Source organism: Clupea harengus, chromosome 5, assembly GCF_900700415.2.
Source record: "Clupea harengus chromosome 5, Ch_v2.0.2, whole genome shotgun sequence".
Lineage (NCBI taxonomy): Eukaryota > Metazoa > Chordata > Actinopteri > Clupeiformes > Clupeidae > Clupea > Clupea harengus.
The window spans coordinates 12,196,462-12,203,841 of record NC_045156.1 but is presented as its reverse complement, the minus strand read 5'-3'; positions in this window follow the sequence as shown (position 1 = coordinate 12,203,841).

Sequence of the window (7,380 nt, the reverse complement as noted above, 5' to 3'; positions counted from 1 at the left end):
GCATCTGCCGTCGTAAGTCCGAAAACCCATCAGTGGCTTGAAAACATCGCCCAGGGACAGTCACACCCAATCAGTGATTAACTGCAGGCTTTTACCCTGGAACCAAGCTGCATCTAAATTTAGACAACATATTCACATTCAAATAACTCTGTGACTAAACTGTGTTATTTTTGGACATTTGTTAAAAAAAAAAGAGAGCCACTTTTTTATATTAAAAAATGACCTGCCACAGAGCTCAAAGAGATTTTTTGAAAAGGTTTGCCGTGCATAACATGACTTTCCAGTTATTCATGTGTAGGTTTTTTTTGTTTTTCAAAAATTCATACTTTTGGCCTAAATCATGCGGACAGCGGGCTCGTAAAAGTCATCCTGGTTTCTTGGAAGTTGTGGTAGCACAGGCAGTACATTTTGGGATGGGAGAAACCTGGTGTCTGTACTCCGTGGCTGGAGTAGCGAGTGCCAGGACCCGAACTTGACTATAACGGTGGTTGATGTCGAGTGGGCGAGCGATGCATGCAGTGCGTGTTGGCGGACCGGGACAGTGCTTACGAGTGTCTACACACCCACTCCACACTGCCCCTTTTTAAACAGGGAGAGCACATTAAGCCTGTCTACGTATTAAACTCAAGCCTTGCCATTATTAACTTCTGTCCACGGCCCTGAGACGTTCTTGTCATCGCGCCCACACCCCGCAGGCCAGTCTTTTGATCATCCGTACTCTGAGACGAAATAGGGTGACACTTTGCATGCCAGTGTGTTAGACTGCGCTGAGGTTAGCCAATCCGTTGCTAATTCCTTTCTTGTGTGTGTTTGATACCCTGAGAAAAAACATGTGCACTACTGTGAGTTTCTTTGGATACAAATCTTTGCCAAATGACTAAATGTACAGTGATTTTCAAAAGTATTCAATCCCCTCTGAAAGTCATCGCCATTTACTGGTTTACAAAAAATTACTTACACGTATTTTCCCAATCACCCTTTTTCGTTATGAACACTTCTGTTTCAGTGTAATTTATAAAGGCTAAATATGTTACTTGTCTACTGCAATTACTGTAAAAGACAAATGTAGCGTTTTGGGGACTGGCCATATCCCATATCCTCCCAGCAACCTCCATACATGTAAAGTGGATCTTCTAAAACAATGGCTTCTTTTTGACACCCTCCAACAGAGTCCAGTTTTATGGAGAGTTAGTAAGATTGAGGACTTCTGCACCTGTACCCCTATTCTAGCCTCTGAACTCTGTAGATGTTTGGGGGGTGACGGCTGGACTATGGTGGCCTACAATTTTCTCAGTCGCTTTGGTAGATTTCTTTAAGTGCATTTCTTGAAACTATTTATACAAACTGTTAGGTATATGCAGACTAAGTGGCGTCAGTTACACACACACACAGAAACACAGAAAAGCCCTGCTTACAATGTTCCTGCTTACATAAGCACATGATTCATACAAGGTAATTATTAATACAAGGCACTTGATTAATATATTCTTAAGTCATTAACAGTGTTTTCGAAATGTTTCTCCATCACAAACAACATCATTCAATGGAATGCCTGCAAAAGAACAAAATCCTTTGTTTATGTCTCAAAAGTAAAATATTTCTGTCAATGAACATGTCCGTGTCATCAGAAAGCCAAGTCCTTGTGTCATTATTCACAGACAATAAGTAATACATGCTTAACCATGTTGTCAATGTGACAGTGTACTCTATATTTTCTGATGTAAGATATGGCTTTTTGATGACAGTGACTGAAATTGCTGCACTTTTTCTCACTCAAGTTACCTCAGGACTCCGGAGTTGCATATAAGTATATTTATTAAACAACAAGCTCGTCGGGCTCACCCACGTCCTGGCAGGCCAGACAGAGGCACGGGCCCTCTCTCAGAGAGAGAGAGAGAGAGAGAGAGAGAGAGAGAGGGAGCCCGGCTCACTCCCCGGCGGCAGACGACAAGAGAGAAACAAAATGAAACACATCACACAAGGTTAATATAGATAGAAGTTAATGTTCTCTGACGCCGAAACAATTTGTCAGCAGGGATAACCATGTGGTGGGTCTCTGACGTCCGAGGTCATCTTACTATGCTTTCTGTCATGCAAGGATGTCGGTTTTACACAAGGTCGAAAGAAGCACAGTTCGACCCTTCTTATCACATCTGGTTCAAACATGCTCTTACACATATGCAGACTAAGTGGCGTCAGTTACACACACACACACACACAGAAAAGCCATGTTGCTGCTTACATAAGCACATGATTCATACAAGGTAATTATTAATACAAGGCACTTGATTAATATATTCTTAAGTCATTAAAAGTGTTTCCGAAATGTTTCTCCATCACAAACAGCATAATTCAATGGAATGCCTGCAAAAGAACAAAATCCTGTTTGTTTATGTCTCAAAAGTAAAATATTTATGTCAATGAACATGTCTGTGCCATCAGAAAGACAAGTCCTTGTGTCATTATTCACAGACAATAAGTAATACATGCTTAGCCATGTTGTGAATGTGACAGTGTACTCTATATTTTTTGATGTAAGATATGGCTTTTTGATGACAGTGACTGAAATTGCACTAGGCTGTACTTTTTCTGTGTGTTATTCAAGACAGGATTCCAAGAATGTATGCTTTTCCTGTTTGTACTGTAATTTGTTGACAGACTAGGTCAAAAGAAATACAAGACTGTATCACAGCACTGCACAGCACTAAGGAGAGCTGGAACTGTACATGCAGCGCCTCTACCTCTCCCTCTGTTTTACCTCCTCACCCCTCCACCCTTACTCCACCCTTACAACCCTTCTTCTACCTCTCCCTCTGTTTTGCCTCCTAACCCCTCCACCACGCATCCATACTCCTTTTCCCAGCTGTGGACCCTGTTCATTTCCTTGTTGTTGTTCCATTGCATTGTGCTCTGTCTATATATGGCTGTCAATGGATGATTAATGAGCTATCTTAGAGAACGGGTTGATCACTGGTTGGTCTAACGCTTCATACATTCAGAAGTGAAAATCACAATACACCGGAGAGCAATTCATCAATTCAGGAGACATTTACCCAAAACAGTCTAATAGAAATGTAGGAAATATGCTTGACAGATTGTGACAACCAGCTAGTTAAACAGGTTTGCATGTAATGTAATGCAACAGACTAATGCCTGTATGTTTTTTGGGGTAAGACTATTAAACGGCAAACCGATGTAATACATTTTGATCAAGATGACATAAGCAGTTGATAGTGTTAGAAACAGCAGAGAATTGTACATAATCAAATAAGTGGCTCCTCTGTATCATTTGTGAGCAATTCGTCATCTGTCTTAACCTGGAATTTAAAAAACAAGAATACTAATGCGTGTATATATTTCAGTTTTTAGTTTATTTGTTTTGAATGTTAGCTGACTAATAACTGATTGCCTTTGGATATATACTAGAGCAGAAATGATGTGAAAATATTATGTGAAAAAGTATCTTTTTGTAATAGTTAATGGCAATCATTCTTAGGGGGGGTGAATTCTTCCGCCTGCCTGTCTGTCACTCAATCAGTGCATCACCTGTGGTGTCTTTAAATGCCTGGCTGGTCCAGGTGGAGGGTTTCCTCAGTTTCTCTGTTTATCTTGCCCTGTAACTGTGTATGTTCGACACACAAAAACGTTGGCACCCCCGCATGGATCAAATATGCCAGGGATTAAGGATTGCTGGAAGACATGAGAACATGAAGTACACACACTCATACACACACACACAGACATAAAAGACTTTCAAAAGACTTTCACAGTGAGGTCATGGATAATGACTTAACGGTGTACCCCGCTCCCCTTTCCTTTCAAACACTTTGCTCTTGATCTGTCATTGCCTTGATTACTCCCCCACAGTGATGTCATAATTGATCGCCCACAGTAGGAAAAAAAGGGGGGACTGCATCACAGGTGCCCTTGAGTGTCTACAGGGAAAAACGAGTGTGATGGTGTTTGTTTTCTTTCTCTCGTTCTTCCTCCTGCTTCCTTCCAAGTGGAAGGTTAAAACATTTCCCTCATCACCTTGGGGACCACGTTGCCATAGGTTTGCTTATATCTCTATGCCATTCGCTCTGTTTGTGTTGGTGTTGCCCCCATGGAGAACACTGACAGGCCTGATGGAGGGATGATGTTATGTGTTTGCTCCCAGGCTCCAGCTTGTCAGATGGTGTTTGGTCAAGTGGGCCTGCGATGTCATGTGTCACTTGGTCGACACTTTGTGGAAGTGGCACCGCCCGTTATCCAAAGAGCACCATCCCACCGGAGGATTGAGTTCTGGAAGGGTCTCTGGCAACCCGTGCAACTGATCCACTCGAATCGAGTACTTAGAGTAGAGTGGTTGGACAAGATGGGCCTGGTTAAGCCTGTAAGGTCTATATCCCTCTATTTAGTTTTTTGTTCTTGTTATCAATATGCCTTCAAAGCTCTGTGAGTTTTTGTCCTAGAGTCATAAAAAGAACACCCCCAGAAACATTTAATCTTCTACATGTATGCCACGTGTGCATTAATGTTTTTAGTTAGAGGAAATATACAAAAACATCAAGGCATGTCAAACTACCTAAAAAAGTCTAACAGGCCTTTGTTCCCAGGGAGTTTAGCCTGGTTTCCTGAACAGGGATAACTCTGTTGGACAGGATGGGCCTGGTTAAGCCTGGTTTCCTGAACAGGGATAACTCTGTTGTTTCTCCACTTCAGATGCCATAAACCCCAAGACAAGATTTCATGCATAATAAAACCAGCTTGCCCCGTGTTGGTAATATCAATCATGGTTGACGTTTCTGCTTTCCTTCAGTGTTCAACTGTAACGTTAAAGCAGCAATAAGGAGTTCTGTTCCAAAACTACCTAAAAGGAATGCACAAACCTTGCAAACACCACTGACAATGATAGAAGCTTGCCAACACACTAACTGGTGTCTTTTGGCAGTATAGCTAGCAATGTCATTCTGTGAAAGCTTTTCTTCCATTTTTGCAGGGTGTTCCAGCTCGGAACACAAAACTACATAGGGCATATCCTGGATGGCTAACGGGACAGACACAGGTGTCTATCTGTCCTTCACATGATAATATGCTACCAAAACTAGTTGCCTATAAAACTATACCTCAAAAAGTGTCAAATTGTTGCATAGTGTTTAACTGATATGGATAATCATATAGATTTTAAAGTATTTGGGCTATTATGTAACTACATCCCTGACTTCATATTTCTTTAAGAGGCAATGCAGAGTTTTTGTTTAAAAACTAAGAGGCTAACTAGCTAACAGTCAACACAATTGTCTTGAAATGACCAAAACCAGCACAGCTGGCATTGATACAAACTAACTGAATCAACGTCCTGCTGTACAAGCTGTTCATATAATTTTGTGGCACTTCATGTGAGAGTACAAGTGTGCATGTAAAGTATCCTTATGGTGCTAAAACAAGCACCCACACACCTGCGTCCCCCACCTGGGATTTCAGGAGAGGAAAACTGAGGTCTTAGGGGAAGAATGCACGCTCTAACGGAAACCAACAATGACGAGATGTACACATCTGCTAAATCACCATTTCTGCTGAGTGACATGTCCCAACACTCAGTATCCAAAACCAAATCTATCAAAAACAGTCCCTTGTTTAGTCCCTTGGTGATATTTCATAATACTCTGGTATCATGTCTGGGAAATCAGGGCAGAATACGTTAGAATTGGCAGTTGTGCAATAAACTGGTATCTACCCATTGCGGTCAGCAGAGACTGTGTCATCGAGACCTCAGTACTTTGGCTGCGCTCAAAGCCTGTTTCTGCTGCATGAGACATTGATTATGCTGTGTTGCAGAGAATTTCATCTAACAGCTTCCGTTATTGTCTCAAGGCTAAAAGAGCCAGCGTTTTTTTATTTTTTTATGTGATGGCTTCAGACCATAGACACTTACAGTCATTATGCATTATGCTCATGAATCACACAACACACAAGTCACCCAATTTCAACCACTTCTCGCACACAGGCGTCCCTCACACATCCCCCCACCATACTTCTCCCATCCCAGGGTGCTCCACACACTAATGTTACACACATCTCTGGGGTGGTGACACAGGGTCATCCTGAACTGGGGGTGTCACCATCCTAATCTGGGGGTCACTCATACGGCTAACACACTGGGCACATCACAGATAGCCTCACAGCATGCCATCCCACTTCTGTCACCATATATAGCGAAAGGGAGTTACACTCCACCCGGTCACCCCACCTGCCCTCGAACCCGGGTCCATGGGGTATCAAACCTGCTGATTGGGCCTCTTCATCCTCATTCCCAGTAAAAGCCACCGTATTTTCTGCTTCGTTGGCAGCTTTGGAGACAAGATCTATTCCTCCAGCTCAAGCCCTGCTCCCCTTCTCCCACTCCTCCCACACGGCACCCTAACTGCAACACCAAAGAGTCACCCTGCAAAAATTAAGCTTTAAAAAACAAGGAAAAAAAGTAATAAGATGGGGGATATATTACTTAAAATAAGCAAAGTTATCTGCCAACAGAACAGGAAAATTTGACTTACCAAGATTAAAAAAAAATAAAAAAATAACCCAAATATATCTTAGTATCACTAGTGTGGCCATACTAACTGACTTTGACAAAGCAGTTTTGTATTTCTAGTTTCAAGCATTAACTTGCTCAAAACCAGTAATACAGTTTCAGTAACAAGTTATAATACCTTATTAAGATAATTAAGGACTGAAACGCTTGAAGCAAGTGAAATGCTCTAACATAAAAATGCCTGGTAAGAAGAAATATCTTGTCAGACAAAAAACAAGCATAGATTAAAAAACAAGCATAGATTACTTTGATTTAAGATATTTCATCTTACTAAGATTTAAACAATTTTTTACAATGCAGGCTTGTTGCCATGTCGACCATAGTGACGGCACTCCGTCACATCGGGAAGACCAAACTCCTGTACCGTAGGTCCCATAGCTTGGCTGCGCAGAGTGATCCCCTTTAAACCTGCATGAGCTTCAGAGCACCGTCCATTTCATAATAGGTTAGGAAACATAAAATCCACATATTACCACAATTCTCAGGTCTTTCTGCAAGCAGAATTGCAAAGAGAAAAAACGGACTAGGAGGCTGAGAGGATTTAAAGTAAATAAGCCTTCTTTTTTCGCATTCATTTCATTTTCAGTTTCAGCACAGGTGTCTGGTCTCGCTTTCAGGGGAGGTTCAGGCATCTTATGCAGATGGGGCTAACCAACAGTGGGCCTCTGTGGGATATCTGTGGCTGTCGCTGGTGCGTATTGGACCACAGTGAGTCAACCATGACCCAGCTGGGAATAAAGTGCGGAGGGCCTAAGCTGTTCTACCCCCTAATTTAATTCTGTGGGTTAGCCCGCACTGGGGCGTCC